We start from the raw sequence: 22815 nt of genomic DNA, 5'->3' as shown, positions 1-22815 counted from the left end.
TTGAGCAGGAGGTCGAAGTAGAAGACCTCCAAGGTCTCTTCCAACCAGGGGTGGGTTCCTATGTGAACCGATACAGGTTGGTGAGAGTTTGCATGCGCCAGCTGGAGCCGAGGTGGCACAGTGGTTAGAGTGCAGTACTGCAGGCCACTTCAGCTGACTGCTATCTGCAGTTCGGCGGTTCTAATCTCACCGGCTCAAGGTTGACTCAACCTTCCATCCTTCCGAGGTGGGTACAATGAGGAGCCAGATTGTTGTTGGGGGCGATATGCTGACTCTGTAAACCGCTTAGAGAGGGCTGAAAGCCCTATGAAGCGCTATATAAGTCTAACTGCTATTGCTATATTGCTACATTGCTTGCACAGGCACAGTTTGCTGTAAATGGTTGTGCGCGTGCACCAAGACCCTTAAAAGCTAATAAACAAGATGCCAGCAATGGCAACGGAAACCTGGGAACCGGTTCAGGGGCGTGGCCAGCCTGGGTCACTGCTGGTTCTGCGACCCAGGCCAGACGACCACTACCAGTTCGGCAGAACTGGGCCAAACTGGGAGCAACCCACCTCTGCTTCCAACTCTATTTTTCTGGGTTCTAGATGTCAGGGAAATCAAGGCAACTCTGTTGCTGTGGTACAAAGGTCCACCAAATTCAAACTCAGATCTGCAAATTCTTTATTTTTCTTTTCTAAGGGCGTTGTATTACTGGAAAACTAATCTAAAGAAGGATTGTGAAGTGAATGGATTAAATTTACTTCTATGTTCTTGAGATGGGACAAGTGAGTCAAAAGTCTTAAGAGAGGAATTGTGCAGATGTTCCAGATAATAAAGATATTTGGGACAAGATTGTTCTATGACTTCAGAGAAGGTGGCGTTCTTGGAAATATCTGTCGAAGATGAGCGTTGAACTGCTAAGTACGGTTGAAGTCCTGCAACCTTGTTTTGGGGGAAACAGACATTCCACTGAGGGCCTTTGGTCTAATGCTAAAGGTGTTTTGAATAGGAAACCCAAGTTTTAATCTAGTCTTATGCACAAAAGTCATTGATTGATTGATTGCCAAACATGTACAAGATAACAGCTGTAAATATAAATTTCATTTCATTTCATTTTATTGGTCTTGTATGCCGCCCACTCCCGAAGGACTCCGGGCGGCTCACAATAAACAAAGGAAGGGGATAAATAGACAAATAGACAAACAACAATTTAAAATACACAACATTCATAGTTACAGTGGGGCTGGCTATTTCAACAGCCCCCCCAGCCTGCCGGAGCAGCCAGATCTTAGTGGCTTTGCGGAAGGCCGGGAGAGTAGTAAGGGTCCGGATCTCCACGGGGAGCTCATTTCAGAGGGCTGGAGCTGCAACAGAGAAGGCTCTCCCCCCGGGGGTCGCCAGCCGACATTGGCTGGCAGATGGGATCCGGAGAAGGCCTAGTCTGTGCGATCTGATCGGTCTATGGGAGGTAATTGGCAGGAGGCGGTCTCTCAGGTATCCAGGTCCGATGCCATGCAGGGCTTTAAAAGTAACGACTAGCACCTTGAAGCGAGTCCGGAGACTAATGGGTAGCCAGTGCAGCTCGCGGAGGATAGGTGTAACGTGGGTGTACCTGGGTGCACCCACGATCGCTCGCGCGGCTGCACTGTCCATAAACATGGACATGAGCACAGGAAATGGGTACGAATAAATAAACTGGGAGATCTTGGGCCAGTTTTCTCCTCCTCAACCTTAAGGAGAAGAAGAGAAGGGCAAAGCACTTGCAAACCTTCTGCCAAGAAAACATCATTGAATCAACTCAAACTTAACGCCAATAAAATAAAGACTAAACGATCCATTTTCCCCCGTAGGGTGAGATCACCCTGTGCAGGAAAGTTGGAAAGCAGAGGCTGTGCACTCTCCTCCAAATAGTGTCCTTTACACTAATCAGCCAATTAAAAAAGAGTGTTGCATTTAGAGATTTTTGAACCCAGAGCAATCATTCACAAGGTAGCGTTCCTTGGCAACCATTCTGTCTAACCTTCCATTTTCTGGGAATAATTTAAAATTCAGATTCATTTTCCTTTGGGGTAAATACAATAAATATAATGTTGGCAAAGTCTGGAACAATCAAGAGAAGAAAATTGGATACTGTCAAGTCCAGCGAAGGCTGCACTGGAAGTTCTTATCGGAAAGCTTTCAATTTAAAATTGGGACCTGTCAAACTTAAAGGAGGACTTACATTTTTTGTGAGGTTGGAACGCAACGTCGCTGTTTTAAAGGCATAAAACGGTGCAGCCAGTAATTTTAGGCGGAAGATTACGCCCCCATTTTAAATGGAGGGAAGATGAGATACCACTCTAAAATTTTATAACCAGCTGTCTTGTTGATCCATGAAATGGATAAAATGAGCTTGGGAGGAAGAACAGTATGTCCTATAAACCTTTTTAAAGAAAACACCTATTGTGACGCCTTGTATTAGTAAAAGTCATTGACAAAACTTTCTCTTGGCTGTCTTACTTACTTCTAGGGTGTGTGGAAGAACAGATAGTCCTTGACTGACAGGAGTTCCATCATGCCTTCCAACAGCCATTTTGGACTTCAGGCCTGCCACACTTTCTATCGTGGGAATAGCAGTCAGCTGAAGTGGCCTGAAGTACTGCACCCTAACCACTGCGCCACCTCGGCTCTTCAAAATGGCCCAAAACTGGGTTTCTGGCACTCTGGCACGCACGCATACACACACATTCTAGTTTGGGCACTGGGTGCCAAAAAGTTTTGCCATCACTGGTCTACAAGTTTCTGGAATTATTCGTATGGATTTTCAATTTGCCTGCATGAAAAACTCAGGATCTTCTTAAATCCAGTGTTTCTCAACCTTGGCCACTTGAAGATGTCTGGACTTCAACTCCCAGAATTCCCCAGCCAGCAACTGCTGGCTGGGGAATTCTGGGAGTTGAAGTCCAGACATCTTCAAGTGGCCAAGGTTGAGAAACGCTGTCTTAATCTTACCCGGCCTGCTCCTCATGTCTGATCCAGCCACGTTCTCTGAGGACGAGGAGTGTTTAGACTAGTTGGCAAACTTTCAAGCCAATCATTGTTTGCGCCTACACTGCGGGAAGCCTGAAGTCCAGCTGCCCAGTGCCCGCAGGCACCCTGGCCAACCGGTCTTTGAGTTTCCAGAGCCCCAGCGCACACACTTGGCCCAGTTTGAGCACTGGATACCGAAAGGTTTCCCCATCACTGCTCTAAGTGACCAAGCCCGGGAGTTGAAGTCTGCTGGGCTGGACACGGTTGGAGATCCCAGGAAAACCTTAGGATCCCTGCAGCCATCCTACTCCGCTTCCAGAGGGAGGCAAATGGATCGTCATCTTTTGTGCCCTGATGGGTTTGCAAGAATTATGGGAAAGAGTTTATTTTTAAGCCACTCGGTTGGTTTATGTAGAGCAGGAGCCAAGTTGGGTTGGTTCAGGGTAAGTTAAGTTCCCTGCTGGACAATTATTAAGTTAATGAGTGGGTCCATTTCTCCTCATGGCCACGTATAACTCGGCTTTAGAAGGAAGCACAGCCTTAATTGTCAGGATGAGAAGCCTTTAATGATGATGAATGAAGGAACGCGGATGGAATACAAAAGGGGAAGAATGACATTGAGATGGTTTAGTGATGCAGAGAGGATGAAAAAGAATCAAAATCCAATCAGTTTGCCCTCAAACTAAGAAACTCCCATGCAAAGACCTCCTTTTTAAGTCTCAACGCCGCAATCTGAATGCAGAAGCCTGAAAATATTTGGGGCTTTGTTCATTTATTTAGTAGGATGTGCGATGAATTGCATTCCTAATTTTGTTCTCTTCTGCAGTAGTCGCAGAACGCATGCAAACGCAGGTTAGATTTAAGAATAACAATAAGAATAAAAATCTGAAGCTGTATGGAAAAACGCCCCATGAAATAGAATCACTGCCCAACGCTCTGTGTGTGTATGTATGTGGGGGGGGGGAGAGAAGAGAAATAGAAGAGACAAGAGACAAGAGAGAGAGAGGAGAGAGGAAAGGAGAGAGAGAGAAAAAAGAGAGGACAAGAGAGGAGAGGAGAGACAGGAGATAAGACAGAGGGGAGAAAGAGAGAGAAGAGAAAGAAGAGAGGGGACAGAGGAGAGGAGAGAGAGAAAGAGAGAGAGGAGAGGAGAGACAGGAGATAAGACAGAGAGGAGAGACAGAGAGAGAGAGAGAGAGAAGAGAAAGGAGAGGAGAGAGGAAGAGAGAGAGAGAGAGAGAGAAGGAGGAGGAGGAGAATGTTCAAATTTTGATCACATCCCATGGCATGGAGATGCTACAGTGGTCATTAAGTGTGAAAAATGGTCATATGTCACTTTTTTGGTGCAATTGTAACTTTGAATGCTCATTAAGCAAACTGTTGTTAAGAAAGCAAGATACCCCATGGAGTTAATATCAAGAATACATGGGAAGATTCTATCTATCTATCTATCTATCTATCTATCTATCTATCTATCTATCTATCTATCATCTATCTATCACTTATCATATATCTCTATCATTATCTCTTTCACCTATCTCTCCCTCCATTCTCTTTCTCTCTCTCTCTCTCTATCCCTCCCTCCCCCTCCCTCCCTGCTTCTCTCTCTCTCTCTCTCTCTCTCTCTCTCTCTCTCTCTCCCCGTTTCTGTTCTGACGTAGGCTTCCCGAGACAATAAAAATCACATACTTATTTCCTAAAACCCTCTTTTTATTTCAAAGGCTGTGAGTTATGTTCATTCACAGCCAGTAATGAGTCACAAATAGTTTGTAAAGAGTTTGACAGAAGTCTGCCAAAGTCTTTCAGGATAAGGCTGATAAGTACCTACCTTTATCTCCCTTGAAACGCTGCCAAGCGTTTCAAGGGAGATAAAGGCCCAATTGCCAATTAGCTTTGCAAGGCCACATGGAGCACAGAGTCAAAAGGGAGCTTCAAAGTTTAAACCAACCAGAACGAACAAAGTTGCTTCCTACAAAGGCTCAGGTGCCTTTGCTCCTCAACTATGACAACTATCCTAGTCATTTTGGGGAGGGGATAACAGTCCTCGCCCCCTCTCCAAACTATAAGCCGGAATCATTCAAGTTGGCATCTTCTGGTGTAAGATGTTGATCATCTTCTGAAGCTCTCAATTTGAGATTTTCACATGTTTTTATTTTATCTTAATATAAACAGTCCATTAAGCAGTGTGTCGTCTGGGTACAAATGTTTTGTGCAATAACAATTAAATTTTAGAATCATATTCATTATTTATCTATTCTAACTTAATGCCCATATCTTGCATGTTTGATATTATAACAAACCTCTCCTTAATTGACTTAACTCTATTCGTTATGTTAACTCTAATTAATACATTTTTAACACAGCCAATTTTACTTCTAATTTTTATATTTATTCTCCAACCATCAAAATGATTCTCATATAGTTTGTTCTTTCGCTTCAATTGCCAGTGTTAATCTGTTTATTTCTGCACATTCTAATATCTTCATTCTCCTCTGTAGGAATGTCTCCACTTTTTCCAGTTTTGTGCAAATACAATCCTAGCTGATGTTATAACACGAATAATCAAATATACATTTTCTTTACTACAGGTTTCTGGTAAAATCCCCAACAGGAACATGTGAAGGTCCTTCTTGGACTGATCATCTCGCCTACCTGTTATCTTGCCAGTAGGAGACCAGGAGAATGGACATGTGGGGAATTAGAGTCTGAACACTTAAGAGCCCTGGTGGTGCAGTGGTTAGAATGCAGCATTGCAGGCGAAAACTCTCCCGACAGCCAGCAGTTCAATTCTGAGTGGCTCAAGGTTAACTCAGCCTTTCGTCCTTCCAAGGTGAACCAAATGAGGAGCCAGATTGTTTGGGGGCAAGAGGCTGACTCTTGGCTTAGAGAGGACTGTAGACCACCGTGAAGTGGTATTTAAGTCTAAGAGCTAGTGCTATCTCAGATAAACAGGGATACCCCTCGTTATAGCTTGATCGGGACAATTAACTATAGTTTAGGCAACAAGCCCCCTGCCTTTTATTTTCTTCCGTAGTAAAATTGGCTAGAATGATTTGAGGAATCATTTCATGCAAGTATCAGAGTCTCAGAGCAGCTTTTTGGCTTAAGACATTTTTTTTTAAAAAAAAGCCACGTGCTATTTTGTGAGTTTCAGTTTGAGTCATGAAAGCTTATGCTTTTTGGGGAGAAAATTGTTTGTATGAAAAGATGCTAAGGACACGACACTCTTCCCAAAGTGTCTTGCTTCAAGTACGTGATTCATCTATTTACCATTAACAGAACATCAGTGTGTGTGTGTGTGTGTGTGTGTGTGTGTGTGTGTGTGTGTATATATATATATATATATATATATATATATATATATATATATATATATATATATATATATATATATATATATATATATATATATATATATATATAAATAATCATAAGGGCTTTTACTTAGCATATCCTATAAGAGAAGAATCAATGGATGGAAACTCATCAAGGAGAGAAGGAATTGAAGAGAAACTTCCTAACAGTGAGGACAGTGAACCAGAGGAACAGAAGTTGCCATCTGGAGTTGTAGATGCTCCATCGCTGGAAGTTTTTAAGAAGAGGCTGGGCAGCCACTTGTCTGAAACGGTCTGGGGTCTCCTGCTTGATCAGGGGGTTGGACTAGAAGACCTTCACAGTCCCTTCAGCTCTATTCTGATCCCGTGTATAAGATTGATGAATTTTAGTTCGAATAAGGGTGCCAGTTGCATGTGGTTGAGAAGTCACCGAAATAACTATTGTGATGTTTTATTTCACTGGAGCTCAATTTTTACTTACATGGGAAGGAGGAAGGGAGGGAGGGAGGAGAGATGGAAAGAAGGGAAGTGGAGGGAGGGAGGGAGGAGGGAAGGAGGGAGGGAGAGGAGGGAGGGAGGATGGAAGGAGAGATGGGAAGAAGGAGGGAGGGAGAGAGGAAGGATAGAAAAATCATAACAAATCATGAAAGTTGGACTTTAAGAAAAGTAGAATGATCCATACTTCCAATCCTGGGCACAGAAGCCATGGAACAAATAACTTGGAGCAATTGCATATTTTTATGCCTCACTTTTTAATATAATCAAATCAATCTTTCTTATGGTCATAGATCCTATAAACCCTCATTCATACATAAATCTTTGTCCACAAGGCAAGGTTTATGTTCAACTCACAGTGTGTTGAAAGCAGCAAAAGCCCATTCATCTCCATTCTCACACAGTCAAAGTTTTAGTTGACTTGAAGCATCTTCCAACAACTGTCTCAAGATTTAGCAAAATCCCTTGGGAGAAAAAACTTTCTCACCAATGACTTTGGCTTCACGATTTAGAGCGATCTGAAGTGTTAATTTCCCCAGACTCTCATTTGACCCTTTAATCTACACTGGTCTAAAAGTGAAGATATTAAATTTAGCAGCTGAATGTTTTGCTGGTATTTTCACATTTTAGCATAATATTTGCAAGTTAATTAAAAGCTAACATGAAAGCATCACTCATCTCACCTACGCAGCCGAATGTGGGTGTTTCAATTACTTCAAAAATTTACAGATCATCAGGCTATGCAAAATGAAGGCAAACTTACAGAGTTTCTAAATAGTAATTCACACATAATTTAATGGAAGAGAACCTTCTGGAAAATGATGCATTCTCACTATTGATATGTAGCCCAGAGTTGGCTTTAAGCTAAAGACCAAAGACATTCAGGCACCGAAGTTCAGAAGCAGTCAATCTGGCCAATGAGAGGGAGGGAGGGAGGGAGGGAGGGAGACAGAAAGAGAAAGAAGGAAGGAAGACAGAAAGAGAAGGAAGGAAGGAAGAAAGAAAGACAGAAAGAGAAAAAAGGAAGGAAGGGAGACAGAAAGAGAAGGAAGGAAGGAAGGAAGGAAGAAAGGAAGGAAGGAAGACTGAAAGAGAAGGAAGGAAGGAAGGAAGGAAGGAAGGAAGGAAGGAAGAAAGGAAGGAAGGGAGACAGAAAGAGAAGGAAGGAAGGAAGGAAGGAAGGAAGGAAGAAAGGAAGGAAGGAAGACTGAAAGAGAAGGAAGGAAGGAAGGAAGGAAGGAAGGAAGGAAGGAAGGAATTCTCTCTTCCAGAAGAGATTGGTGTAGGACTCCAGAGAGCTGAAAGAAGACTAGGGCATATATTTTCATTATTTCCTGCACCCTGACTTTGTAAACAAACAGAAAGATAACCCAGTACAAGAAGTGGAGGAGGGAGCCCATTGCAAGCTCCCGGGATTGAAAGCCGTGGCAAAAGGAGCCAGAAAGAGAGGAAATAAATCGTCCTGGTGATTTCCTCCTGGGCCTCCTGGGAATGGCCCCACCCTTCCGATCTGTTACTGTCTCAGCAATTGTCTTTTCATCATGATTTCTTTAAACCTCATGACATCCAAGGCTAACAAAACAAGATATTGGCAGCTAATAGATTTATTGCTTCAGGTGCTACTCATAATAAAATGTACAGTTCACGGCGAGGCCCTATAAAAGTATGAAAATGTTTATCTGACAAAGCTTTTGTTCAAAGATAATGGGTCAAAGCGTCTCTCTCAATGATTTTGTTATTCCTTTTGAGCAAGGCAACTGCGTCCCAACAAGGAAACAACCTGATTTTTAAACTGGCTTCCAGGTAAAAGAGGAAATCACTTTACAGTTAAAAAGGCAAAGGCAAAGGTTCCCCTGGCACATGCATGCTAGTCGTTCCTGACTCTAGGGGGCGGTGCTCATCTCTGTTTGAAAGCAGGAGAGCCAGCGCTGTCCGAAGACGTCTCCGTGGTCATGTGGCCGGCATGACTCAAAATGCTGAAGGCGCACGGAAGGCTGTTCCCTTCCCACCAAAGGTGGCTCCTATTTTTCTACTTGCATTTTTACGTGCTTTCAAACTGCTAGGTTGGCAACCTTTCACATCCCGGACATAAATTGTTTTAACTTCTGTCCTCAAAACGAGGCTATAGAGCACTGGACACCAGAACAACTAGACACAAGGACAGGTTTTTTCCTGAATCCCATCACTCTGCTAAACAACTAATTCCCACAACCCTGTCAAATAATTTAATGTTAATGTTGATTTTTATTTTTTATTTTTTTATTTACTAAGACTGTATTACTATTCTTCTTCTCTTCCTTCCTAGTACCCATCTCTTCCCACTTATGATTGTAACCCTGTTGCTTGTATCTTTAAGATTTATATTGTTTGTTTCCTAGTATGATTTGATTGATGATTAGTAACCTAAGTGTTGCACCTTATGATTCTTGATGAATGTATTTTATTTTTCTTTATGTACACTGAGAGCATCTGCAACAAAGAGAAATTCCTTCTGTGTCCAACCACACTTGGCCAATAAAGAATTCTATTCTATTCTATTCTATTCTAGTTCAGTCCAGTCCAGTCCAGTCCAGTCCAGTCCAGTCCAGTCCAGTCCAGTCTAGTCTAGTCTAGTCTGTATTTTTATGTACATTGAAAGCATTTGCACCAAAGACAAATTCCTTGTATGTCCAATCACACTTGGCAAATAAAGAATTCTATTCTAGTCTAGTCTAGTCTAATCTAGTATAGTCTACTTTCTATATTCTATTCTATTCTATTCTATTCTACTATACTATACTCTACCCTACCCTGTTCTATGTTCTATGTTCTATGTTCTATGTTCTATATTCTATATTCTATTCTATTCCACTCTACTCTACTCTACCCTACCCTACCCTACCCTGTTCTATGGTCTATGGTCTATGGTCTATTCTACTCTATTCTATTCTATTCTATTCTATTCTACTCTACTCTACTCTACTCTACTCTACTCTACTCTACTCTACTCTATATTCTATATTCTATTCTGTTCTTGTTTAGTCCAGTCCAGTCCAGTCCATATTCCATATTCCACATTCCACATTCCACATTCCACATTCCACATTCCATATTCCACATTCCACATTCCATATTCCATAATCTGTTCTAGTCTGACACAATCCTTGATCCCTGTTGTTCTCTATTTATTACTATTTTTTTCTGGAGGAAGATGGCCAAAGCTTTCAATTACCACTAGCCACGTGTTGGGCGGAAACCTGGTGAGCTTCAAATTGAATTCTGGAAGAAGAGCCAGTAATGAAAGGACTTCAGCCAGAGACAATAGCAATAGCAATAGCAGTAGACTTATATACCGCTTCATAGGCCTTTCAGGCCTCTCTAAGCGGTTTACAGAGAGTCAGCATATCGCCCCCAACAACAATCCGGGTCCTCATTTTACCCACCTCGGAAGGATGGAAGGCTGAGTCAACCCTGAGCCGGTGAGATTTGAACCGCTGACCTGCTGATCTAGCAGTAGCCTGCAGTGCTGCATTTAACCACTGTGCCACCTTGGCTCCAGTCAGGAGCTTCATGGCTGCCACAGTCTGTAAACCTCTGCACAGAATACGGGAAATAAACAAGGTGACCTTGACCTCCTCGTGCCAAAAGGCTCACAATTGAAGAGGAACAAGACGGAGGAATCCCGCAATTGGGCTCTAGAAGTTTGGGGATTTAGAAGTTTCCCCTTCTGCCCTGCTTAGAGCATCTGGGTTAGAAAGAAATAGCCTCCTTTATTTTCATTTCCAGAGAAATGAATAGAAACATTATGGCTTGTTGTTTCATGTTTTTGGTGCTCTCTGAGCTGGGTGGTTTTCCTGAAGACGTTTCATGACCCAAACTAGGTGATATCATCAGTGCTAGAAGGGAGGGAGGTTTGCAGGGAGGAGGAGGAGAAGGAAGAGGAGGGGGGAGGAGGAGGAGGAGGAGAAGGGAGAGGAGGAGGAAGAAGAAAAAGAATGACTGTGAAGTCCTTGGTGCTCTCTGAGCTTGATGGTTTTCTTGCAGACGTTTCATGACCCAAACTAGGTAACATCATCAGTGCTAGAAGGGAGTGGGGTTGGCAGAAAAGAGGAGGAGGAGAGCGCCAAGGATCCCATAATTATCTTCCTCCTCCTCCTCCTCCTCTTCCTCCTCTTGCTCCTCGTCCCTGCAAATCCCACCTCCTTCCAGCATTGATTATGTTCCCTAGTTTGGATCATGAAATGTCTGCAAGAAAACCACCAAGCTCAGAGATCACCAAGGACCCCACACAGTCGTCATAAGTCCTACAGAAAGGACTTCAGGAAAGCAGAAGCTCAGAGCGAGCAAAGGTGGTTGAGGGATGGTTTTAAAAAAATGCTTCTTTGGAAACAATCAAAATAAAAAAGAGGAAAAAGGATAAGCACTCCAGCTAGTTGAGGACAGAGTGATAAGCTAATGGCTGATGGAAACAATGCAGGAATTGACAACTTCTAATTTGGATCAGTCTTCTCTAACACCTGTTCTGACCGAGGCTTCCTGATAAAGTATGAATCACACTCTTAGTCCCCAAAACCCTCTTTTATTTAGACGGCTGTGGATTGTGGTCATTCACAGCCAGTAATGATTCACAAACAGTCTGTGAAGAGTCCTACAGAAGTCTGCCAAAGTCTTTCAGGGTAAGGCTGATGAGCACCCACCTTTACCTCCCTTGAAATGCTGCCAGTTAGTTTTGCAAGGCCAAACGGAGCACAGAGTCAAACGGAGGTTCTCAGAGCTTGAACCGACTAGATGAACTAATTGCTTCCTGCAAAGGTTCATGTTCCATTCACTCCTCTTTTATGTCTAATGGGAGGGGCCAATCATCTCCAAGCCTCACTCCCGTCGCCCCTTTTTCCTCAATTGTTCTTGCCTTCTGGCAGCTCTGCGCATGCGCACACTGGGAACAGGGTTGCACTGTTCTTCTGCCTCGCTGATGTCAGACTCTGGCGGCTCCAGATGGTCCTGGCCCCCTCTCTGCCTCCGACACAGAGCCTTCCTCCGAGCCTTCCCCAGACTCCAGGAGTGGCCCATCTTCCTCCCCAACCTCCCCACTGTCCGAATCTGCTGCCAGCTCTGCTCTCCACTGGTGGGCCACAACAACAACAGGAAATGCTGAAGAGCTGGATTAAATCTAGAACTATATCTTGTTCCAAGGTCAGCTTTATGACTTCTATTTCAGGGTCACAGATGAATTACGGACAGTGTGATTGAAGCTTTATGTAACCTCATTGAGAAATTGCTGGAGAATAGAGAAAACGCCAGAAGAGACAAAAGGAAGGCAAACATTTCTTTCCTCTCTCAAAGTGGGAAAAGTAAGTCCTGGGGAATTACTGATTATAGCAACAAATAGTATCAGGGAAGTCCTGTAACCAATCAAGAGGAAGTCAACTTTTAATTAACTTTGAACATGGAAGCGAACATGGAAACAGTGAATCTTACCTTATTAGCTTCCTCTATTTTAATTAGACATTTTCTTCAGTAACTTATGGAGAAATTGTGGAAATAATCTACTTGACAAAATACACTGTTATTAAATATGGACAAGGTGAACTGAGAATTACATGGCTTCGTAACACTGGCTTCAAAATTGTATTCAAAGTGTGCCCTCAATGGTTCCTCATCAACACGGAATCATTAATTGAATTGGTGCCACCAGTTATGGGTTCCTTAACCTTTTTATGGTTTTCCCAGTTGCCATGGATGGCTGTGAAGGTTGGACCACAAGGAAGGCTGAGTGCCAAAGAATGGAGGCCTTTGAACTCTGGTGCTGGAGAAGAAGACTCCTGCATTGAGTCCCTTGGACTGCAAGGCCATCCAACCGGTCAGTCCTAGAGGAGATCAACCCTGAATGCTCTTTAGAAGGCCAGATCCTGAAGAGGAAACTCAAGGACTTTGGCCACCTGATGAGAAGGAGGAAGGACTCCCTGGAGAAGAGCCTCATGCTGGGATCGATGGAGGGCAAAAGAAGAAGAAGGGGACGGCAGAGAAGGAGGTGGCTGGATGGAGCCACCGAAGCAGTCGGCATGAGCTTCAATAGACTCCAGAGGATGGTGGAGGACAGGAAGGCCTGGAGAAACGTTGTCCATGGGGTCACGATGGGTTGGACACAACTTCACAACTAACAACAACCACAACCTTTTTATTAATACCTTGGATGAAGAAATGGAGAGAATGTTTACCAAATGGTGTATCACAAAATTGACTGATATGCAATCTTTTGCAAAAGTAATATTCTACCTGTATAACAGCCACAAGTACAAAATTCTTTACTTGCCAAACAGAAATCAAAGCTTAGGTATGAGATGGGGGGGCTATTTGGTACAGTAACTCATCTAGAGATAATACTTGGCTACAAATTGAATATGAATCAATAACGTGAAGTGGTTTGTGGGGGAAATGCAATTCTCAGCTCCCTAAAAAAAGTGGATTTCCAGAGTTGCTTGCAACGGTTTTTCCACTTTATTTTTCATGGGTAAGATGCCACTTCAAATACTGTGTCTTCTGGGCACATCATTTTAAGACAAATAGTGAATCACTTGGGAGAACGACAAGTATAGGAGAGGATTAAATGTAAACAGCTGAGCAGAGATATGAGAACGCTCTTGAAATGCTTGAAAGGATGTTAAATAGGCGAGGATCCACTCTCTGCTGTTTTGAAATACGATATAGAGAATAATGGATTCAATGCTAGAAAAAGAATCCCTAAAACGAATCGCTGACCCAGATGGAGATGGCCTCCTAGCTGTGTTCAAGTGAACTCTGCTCTGGATGCTTCTCTTGAAGCAGGTACTTGGAAATATCCATATAAATAGACTTTTTTCCAACCCTAAAAACGTAGTATAAGATAAAACAAACCTTTGTTGTCTGTTGTTTTTTTTTACTATGAGCACACTGGCTCACATTAAAAATTGAAATTTGTTGCCTGCTCTCAAAGGAAAGTATACATCTACACATCAGAGGTGAAATCCAGCATGCTCTGGCAGGTTCTGGAGAACCGGTAGCAGAAATTTTGAGTAGTTCGGAGAACCAGTAGTGGAAATGTTGAGTCGTTGGGAGAACTGGCAAATGCCACCTCTGTCTGGCCCCAGGAGTGGGGAGGGAATGGGGATTTTGCAGTATCCTTCCCCTGCCATGCCCACCAAGCCACGCCCACCAAGCCACACCACGCCCACCAAGCCACACCACGCCCACCAAGCCACACCACGCCCACCAAGCCACACCACGCCCACCAAGCCACGCCCACAGAGCCAGTAGTAAAAAAAAATGAATTTCACCACTGTTACACATACACAATGTACATATACACATGCCATGGTGGCAAGAAAAGTTGTAAAATGGGGCAAATGCACATGCACGTGTGAACACACACCCCTCCCCCCGTGTGACCTACCCAGCCTTCAGCACCGCACAGAGGGAGGTGTTGTGACTCAGGAGAAGTTTGCTGTGAGTTGAGTCGGGATGCAGGAATAACAATGCAGCTGGGGCTGGTTAGTGTGGTCTTCTGGAGATAAAAGGACTGATGGTGCCACGCCCTGGTTGCAAAAGTCAACGTTCATCGGTCGTCGTTCATTCATGGTTCATGGTTCATCGGTCGTGGTTTGTTCACTTGGAGAAGTGATTTGCTTTCTTTCTGTACACCTGGTTTGGCCGTAAGAGATCTTTCTTTTTGAATTCTGTTATCTTCTTGCCAGAGACTTTATTTATGTTTATTTTGGGCTCGCAGCCAGTCTGAGCCGAGGACTGATAAAGTTATTTCCTTTTAAGTCTGCCTGCCTGTCGTCTTTGAACGAACAAAGGAGGGGGGTCAGAACAGGGAGGCATTTTCACCTTCCCTTGCGCCTCCGGGGGGGGGGGGAGAAAACTGTCTCTGCAGGGCTCTGGAGGCCCTCACCAAAAATGGAGCATGGGAGGAGTGCCGCACTCTCCCATGCTTCCCATGCCCCCGCGCATAGTGCCATAGGTTTTCCATCACGACTCTAGAGTCCCTTGCTCTTCCTTCGCAGATGGTTCTGCAATTCCGTTCCTACCCATCCTCTCTCGCGTTTATGACCCAACTGAAGAGTCTCAAGCCCTTTTGCCCTCTGCCTTCACCCCTCGGCCTCTCTTCGTTCTCAGTTTATCTCACACACACAATGCTTAAGTATCCCATTCTCTACTTCGATGCTTCTACTAATGGGGTTGAAGCATCCAGCTCTTATTTCCACACAGCCAAGAAAGCAGAGGCCACGTCCTTACCCAAAGTTATTTCGGTTTCTTTCAAGAAACAGTCAGTCCTCACAGCAGGCCTTATTTTACTCATTACCTTTCTCCAGGCATTTTATATCTTTTAAAAATTGGCAATCTGTGTTTTTCTTCTCCTCCTCTGGTAGCAAATATTCTACTAAGCACATAACTCTATTTTCCCGGTCAAACAGAGTGACCTTGGTACGCGATGCATTAAAAGCCAAAAGAAACTAAACCAAACTAAAGATTATTTTCTCAACTTCTTCCCTTTTTTTCTTTCTTTCTTGAGGCCTTTGGGTTAGTCTGGACTCTGGGCCCTAGCAACTTCCTTAGGAAAATTTCAGAAGTCTGCCTGTTTTCTAGTGGAGAGAGAGAGAGAGAGAGAGAGAGAGAGAGAGAGAGAGAGAGAGAGAGAGAGAGAAAGACAGACACACAGAGAGAATGAGAGTGTGTGAGAGAGAAAGGGTGAGAAAGAAAGAGAGAGGGAGGGAGAGAGAGAGAGAGATATGGAAATTTGGAGCCTCTGTCTTCTGTTGATTGCCATATAGGTTACCTATTAATGAATTTACTTCCAATATATGTACTCACTGCAATCTAATATAGAAATTCTCTGCCCGCTGATAAACATTCAACCAACTGTTCTCCATCTTTTATCTTTTCCTTTTTAAAAATAAAAACGGAAGGCCTCCTGTCCTCCGTCCCTTTGACGTCTAAACGGATCCTTCCCCACGTTTCCTATGGTGGAACAAAACTCTGACTTGACAGCATCCCAATTAAGCACATCATGGACTTCATCAAACTATGGATGGAGAATTCTTTTTTCTAAAAAAATCAACATCATGCTTAACATTGAGAGAAAATTCATCCTTGCATTAACTTATTTCGAGTACTCTAAACATTCAACCAACTGTTCTCCATGTTTTATCTTTTTCTTTTTTTTAAATAAAAAATTATTAGTATTAATATTATTTAATTAACAAGCCTACAGCTCTGGAAGTTTTCAGGTCTTTTTCATTCCAAAGTTACTGGACGGCCAGGCTGAGCTCGAAGGAAGAGGAGACAAATATGTCATCAGTCTCGAGTCCCCATGTGCCCACAAGATCTCTAACTCCACATTAGAATAATTCAAAATTTAAGATCGCAACGTCCTTCAAAGACCACACTTGTGACTAAACGAAATGAGACAGGCACAAAATGGCATTGTTATTTTATGGGGAAAGAGGAAACGTGGGATAAGTGTGAAATGAAAATATATGGAAATCACGAGGAGCAGTTCAATAAATGAAAAATACTGAATTACATGAAACCAGTGTATGTTTAAAGGGATCTCTCTCTCTCTCTCTCTCTCTCTCTCTCTCTCTCTCTCTCTCCCTCCCTCCCTCTGTCCATACATACCTACATAAAATATTTTCCCCACATTAAGCTTAAAGCTCATTTTTCTGGAGCACAAAATCTCTTATTTCTAACTAGTTTGATGATGTGGACTTCATGAGCCACACAAAATCTGTGAATCGGGTATATAAGAAGAAAGAAAGAGAGAGAGAGAGAGAGAGAGAGAGAAAGAAAGAAAGAAAGAAAGAAAGAAAGAAAAAAAGAAAGAAAGAAAGAAAGAAAGAAAGAAAGAAAGAAAGGTCATGTTCTACTTTGTAGAAGCTTCCTCTCCAGCCACAATTGACCACAGGAAAAGCTGCCAACTATGTTGGACACCAGAGCTATGTCCCTCATTACTGTCAATTTTTCTCCCAATTATGGACCCCTTGACATTTTGTGTCGCTTTGTTGAGGCGTCCTTCCACCCTTCTGATCAACCCATCTGACCTTCCCTCCACTCTCTCGGTCTACAGATATGCTTTTTGATTAGGTGGCAACCACATTCAAAGGGTGCCTTGTGACCTAGACAAGTGGACTGTTGCCAGGGGCTTGGGCGACGCTTCCCAGGACGAAAGAAATGCTCAATCAGTCGACTTCTTCCTAATCCAAAGATGAAGACCACGACACGCACAGAGAAGCCGAGAGGGAGCTACATCACAGTCAGGTTGGAAGGTGAAATATTTGCAATTAGTCCTGTCGAGGCTGATTAGCTTCACCCGTCGTATGTTATCATTGAAGCAGAGGTAGAATGACCTTATTCGACAGATATAAATATCCCATCACTTCTAAAGTGAAGGAGGGCAGCCACCACAGTGGGTAAGGTCAAGGGTTAAACAACCGACTGTCACCTTTTCATCTTTTATCACAGTCTTTGATGCAGCCGTTTCAAGATGAGGTTCTTAATTAAAAATATATCAAAGGTCCAATACTTTTCACTGTGTGGAAAGAAGACTCTATGGACCACCTGTCCAAAGTTTTTTTTTTTAAACCCACACATGATACATACTGTACGCAAAATTAGGCAGGTGTCCACTGATAATCTACCATGAATTGGAATATATTGTTTTGTCTGGTTTTGATGCTTTTATTTGTAATTCTGGTCTATGACCATAATAAAAATTGATCGACTCGACAGAGGTGGCGCAGTGGTTAGAGTGCAGCACTGGAGGCTACTTCAGCTGATTGCAGTTCTGCAGTTCGGCTGTTCAAATCTCACCGGCTCAGGGTTGACTCAGCCTTCCATCCTTCCGAGGTGGGTAAAATGAGGACCCGGATTGTTGTTGGGGGCGATATGCTGACTCTGTAAACCGCTTAGAGAGGGCTGAAAGCCCCATGAAGCAGTATATAAGTCTAACTGCTATTGCTATTGCTATCTTAACGATTTTGCAGTCCAGTTAACTATGAATAAGGATTCTATGCCTTCATTATTAATTTTTTTTTGCTGAATTATCAGGAAAGTGTGGTAATACAATAGCTCTGGCTCACTCACACAATAGGATTGTGCTTTTTTTTTTTTTAATAAAGAAAGTCCTTCAAATATTGTACAAATTAAAGCATAGCATGGATCTGCTAGTTATTAAAGTATTCCCATCTAGAATGGAGTGGAATGGAATAGAATAGGAGTTGGAAGGGACCTTGGAGGTCTTCTAGTCCAACCCCCTGCTTAGGAAATCCTATACCACTTCAGACAAATGGTTATCCAACATCTTCTTAAAAACTTCCAGTGTTGGGGCATTCACAACTGGATTTCTCCTCAGTTCCAAATTGCTTCTCTCCTTGATTAGTTTCCACCCATTGCTTCTTGTCCTGCCCTCAGTTGCTTTGAAGAATAGCTTGACTCCCTCTTCTTTGTGGCAACCCCTGAGATATTGGAACACTGCTATCCTGTCTCCCCTAGTCCTTCTTTTCGTTAAACTAGAGATACCCAGTTCCAGCAATCGTTCTTCATATGTTATATCTTCCAGTCCCCTAATCCTCTTTGTTGCTCTTCTCTGCACTCTTTCTAGAGTCTCCACATCTTTTTTTACATCATGGAGACCAAAACTGAATGCTGTATTCCAAGTATGGCCTTACCAAGGCCTTATAAAGTGGTATTAACCCTTCACCGGATCTTGATTCCATCCCTCTGTTGATGCAGCCTAGAACTGTGTTGGCTTTTTTGGCAGCTGCTGCACACGGCTGGCTCCTATTTAAATGGTCGTCCACTAGGACTCCAAGATCCCCCTCACAGTTACTGCTATTGAGCAAGATATTGAGCAATCTGTTTTTAGGTTTCAGCGTATATTTATGTGACTGTTTAAGAGTTATTTTAATACTACTGTGTCAGCTCCCTAAAGTGTCCACATCTACTTTCAGGGTTTTTCCCCATGAATCTCCAAATAATGACTGCTTTAAGAGTTCCTTTAATCAGATGGCTCATTAATGCAGACACATCTCTTTTCTTCTTGTCTGGCTTATGCAGAAGGTGAAAATAGAACCCAGTTAAATGGAAATAAACTTAGGGAAATTTGAAGTGACTTAGATACAGTTCATTCAAGCAATGGAAAGGTGTTATGACATGTTTGTATCAAAAGCTAATATATTAATTCAGCACATCGGTAAAGCCGCTCTGGATTAATTATTTAAAGGAGCATTGTGGGGGGGGGGATGATAAATTAATGTGAATGTTTTAGTCCAACAAGGAGATCTGTTCAATCTCTTGTAAAGCTGGAAGATTGTTCAACTTGTTAGCCTATTATCTGGAGCTGCCCTCCAAAAGAAGGATGCATATTCATAAAGAGGAGCTGGGGGATGTGATTATAAGGATTCGAAGAGCCTGGGATCACAAAAGGTCATTCATAAAAATGAGATGGGAGAATTCATTTCGGGTCACCGGTTAATTCTGATGGAGCCAAGATGCCGGAAACGCTAAAAAGCCAGCTGGTAATTGGAACCATCTGCATGCACCGATGTTGGGTTTGCAAATACGTGGAGTCAGGTTTTACCAACTGCAGAGTACAATATATCACATCAGACTTTCTGATTTACTAGACAAGGAGTGCAGAAATTGTGATGAACAGAAGGGAAAAGAAAAGAGAGACAACACCAACATCCCATCAGAGCTGAAGAAGCTTCTTGGAGGAGAAGCGAAACATCTCCAAAGAAAACAAATCAAAAACTCCAGTTGCCTCCTGAAAAAGCATCTTTGGAACAAGGAGGACCTGTAGGATGGAGAATCTCTACAGAGAGACAAGAAACTTTTTGCTGCCAACTAGTGGTCGTCATGATTTCTGCAGTTTGGAAATCTTAGCTTTATTCTAGGGCAGTGTTTCTCAAACTCCACAGTTTCACCCTAAATTACAGATTCTTCAATTTAAATCTCTCTTCGCGGCATATAAAAAGGAGTTACGTTCTCATTATCTCCATTCCTTCATGAGAACCTGATCCTGAAAGATTAACTCTTAAAATTTTTTGGAATGAATGGAAGAATATCGGTTTGCACTTGCGCTGCAATCCCTATCAGGGAGCAACCAGAAAAATAATATGACAGCAACGGGGGATTATACGCAATCCTGACCTGCGTAAAGCCTCCCTTGTCTGCACTTATATACTTCTTTTTATTCCTTGGTGATATTCAGAGACCTTACTTTGCCCCACGGGCACCCGCAAATCCTGAATTCCTGATCAAAGGGGGGGGGGGGGAATTAAAATTCCCACAATTCAGGGGAACCACATAGACATATTCTTCTGGTTACTTGGCAACCATATGAAAGAGCTGTGCCATTGACTGTTTCTGTATTTGTATTTATTTTTCAAGATTTCCTATCCAAGTGTTTTATTTTTTGAGCCAAGACCCTGTTATTACAGAAATTCTTCTAACTACTCAGTTCTTTTGTGATTATGATTTATAATTGCATGTAAGGAGCCCACTCTTCACGCAGAATGGGGGCCGTGGCAGAAATCATAATCACCAGCTCGGAGGGCGATATTTGAACTGGAATTCTCTAATCTCCAGTGATTATTATTATTGATAAAGCGTAAGTCAACTTTGTGGTGGGGGGATGTGGGAAAACGGCACCCCATCTAGCTATTCAGAAGAGATGTTTTTACTACAAATATGCGCTCACTCCTGTCAAACCTAATTGCTATCACGGTCGTACACTTAACACTTCGCATTCACAACAAAAAATATGCTCCTTGCAATTAAAGTTTGCATTGTCTGAAAATCTAACCAGTGATATTCAAGGACACATCACTGTATAAGCCGTATAACGCTGGAAAGTTTTTTGTGCGTTTATAATTCAGCATACAGCTTTCCCAAGCAAACACAGGGTTAGATAGCAAATTTAAAATCTGAACGGCCAACTGCAGGCTTTTAAAAAGACAGAAAACAAGGTGCGTGTGGGACTAATAAATCCTTGTTATTCAAATATCAGAAAGAAGCTCCTGAAATCCGGAGCTCCCTCTGCAAATTCTTCTTAGTGCAAACTGGCTGAATCAGGGAATTGTTTATCGGAAGCCTTTGTGCCTAGGTGAAATTTCATGGGGGTTTTGTTTTGTTTTCATTATTCTACACACACAATGAGCAAGCGCATGTTGTCTAGGCTACTGTGAATCATAATGGAAGAAGGGGAAGGAAAACCCCTCATGTGATCCATCTGAAGACTCAAATCGGTGCAACCCTTGTACAGGTGCGATGGAAAACAAAACCTTATCGTAGAATAAGCAGGAGGAAGAACTGATCGCACTTTAGGGCCTGCCATCTTCATGTTTTTGATTCCCTTCTAGGCAACTCAAGTGTCTTCAGTTCTGGGCTATCTCAACCACCAAAATGGACAGCAGATTTAGCCTCCCCGTTGCAATTCCCAAGATGCCTTAGTTTTAAGGTAATTTGTTGGGAAACCTGCCTAAAACTCAAGTTTTATTGTGGGTGAGATTGTTTCTGACCGAGGCTTCCCCCAAAAGCAAGAAGATTATTCCTGGTCCTGACAAAACCCCTTTTATTAAAGGAATGTCAATTCCTCCCATTTACCTTCAACCAAGGCCTGGCAAACAGTCTTTCAAAGGAGTATTTATGACCACAGACCTTATCTGTCTTGGAAAGTTGCCATGTAAATATTTTCCAAATGTGGTGCTGGGCAAGGAAAGTCTGGGCACAGAGTCTCTGAGATTCACGGACAGATCTTCACACTCCTGGAACGAATGAACGAATTGTTTCCTGCAAAAGCCCCCTTCCCTTTCGCTCCTCTTTTATTTCCCATGGGAGGGACCATTCACCTTCCACCTGTGGCTTCACTCCCAAGTCGACCCTGATTTCTGAGCTGTTCTTTTCTTCTGGCAGCTCTGCGCATGCGCACACTGGGAACAGGCTCCAGCTGTTCCTCTGCCTTACTGCTGTCTAGCTCCGAAGGCAGCTGAGAACTGCCAGACGTCTCTGGCCCCCTCTCTGCCTCCGACACAGAGCCCTCGTCCGAGCCTTCCCCATCCCCCAGGACTGGCCCATGCTCCACCCCAACCTCCTTATTGTCCGACTCTGCTGCCAGATCTGCTGGAGGGCCACAACAGAGAAGTTGCAGGATCCTTAAGGTATTTGTTGTTGTTCAGTCACTAAGTCACGTCCACTTCTTCACCACTCCGTGGACCATACAACCTTCTATCCTCCACTGTCTTCTGGAGTTTGCCCAAATTCATGTCCATTGAGTCTACGACTCCATCCAACCATCTCCTTCCTTCTTTGCTGTCCCTTCCTCCTTTGGATGCAGCTTACAAAAATGGTTTTTTTCAAAGGATGAGAGAGTCAAGGAACCATTTCTTCCTGCTTTCAGTAAGTGAGGTCAAGAATCAGACAGAGAAACAAAGTTGGAACAGTTCCAGGAAGCCCATTCCTCTCGCCTTCCTTTTCTGCTTTGTATGTTCCAGGGGCTGCAACCTGCGGCTCTGGAGCCGCATGTGGCCCTTTCATCCTTCTGCTGCGGCTCCCTGTTGCTCAAAATATGCCTCACAATCGTTAATGTGGGATACTTGTTGGCACGCATCTTTCCCAACACCAGAGTTCCAAGTCCTCAATTCTTTACAAATGGAAAAAGTGAAAAAAAAAACAAAACTCCATGAAGTTTCTTAAGTTGCTAGCCAGGGTTTCTACCTTCAAGTATATTAAGTGACACTACATTCTGGGGATACCAGACGTTTATTCACTTACACTTACGATGCCATGTTGCTTAATTAAGATTTCTGCCCTCCTGCTGCTGCATGTAAAGTTTTAATAGGTGATTCATTTGCCAGATGTGGTTTCAGATCTCTGCAGGAATTGAGCTCAATCCCTGGGGCATTTTCCATCCTGCAGGTCTCGCCTTCCTTCTTCTACAACACAAGATTTTGTAAAAAAAACCAAAACAATAATA

The sequence above is a fragment of the Thamnophis elegans genome, chromosome 9, assembly GCF_009769535.1.
Source record: "Thamnophis elegans isolate rThaEle1 chromosome 9, rThaEle1.pri, whole genome shotgun sequence".
Taxonomy (NCBI): Eukaryota; Metazoa; Chordata; class Lepidosauria; order Squamata; family Colubridae; genus Thamnophis; species Thamnophis elegans.
This window is presented reverse-complemented; position numbering follows the sequence as displayed.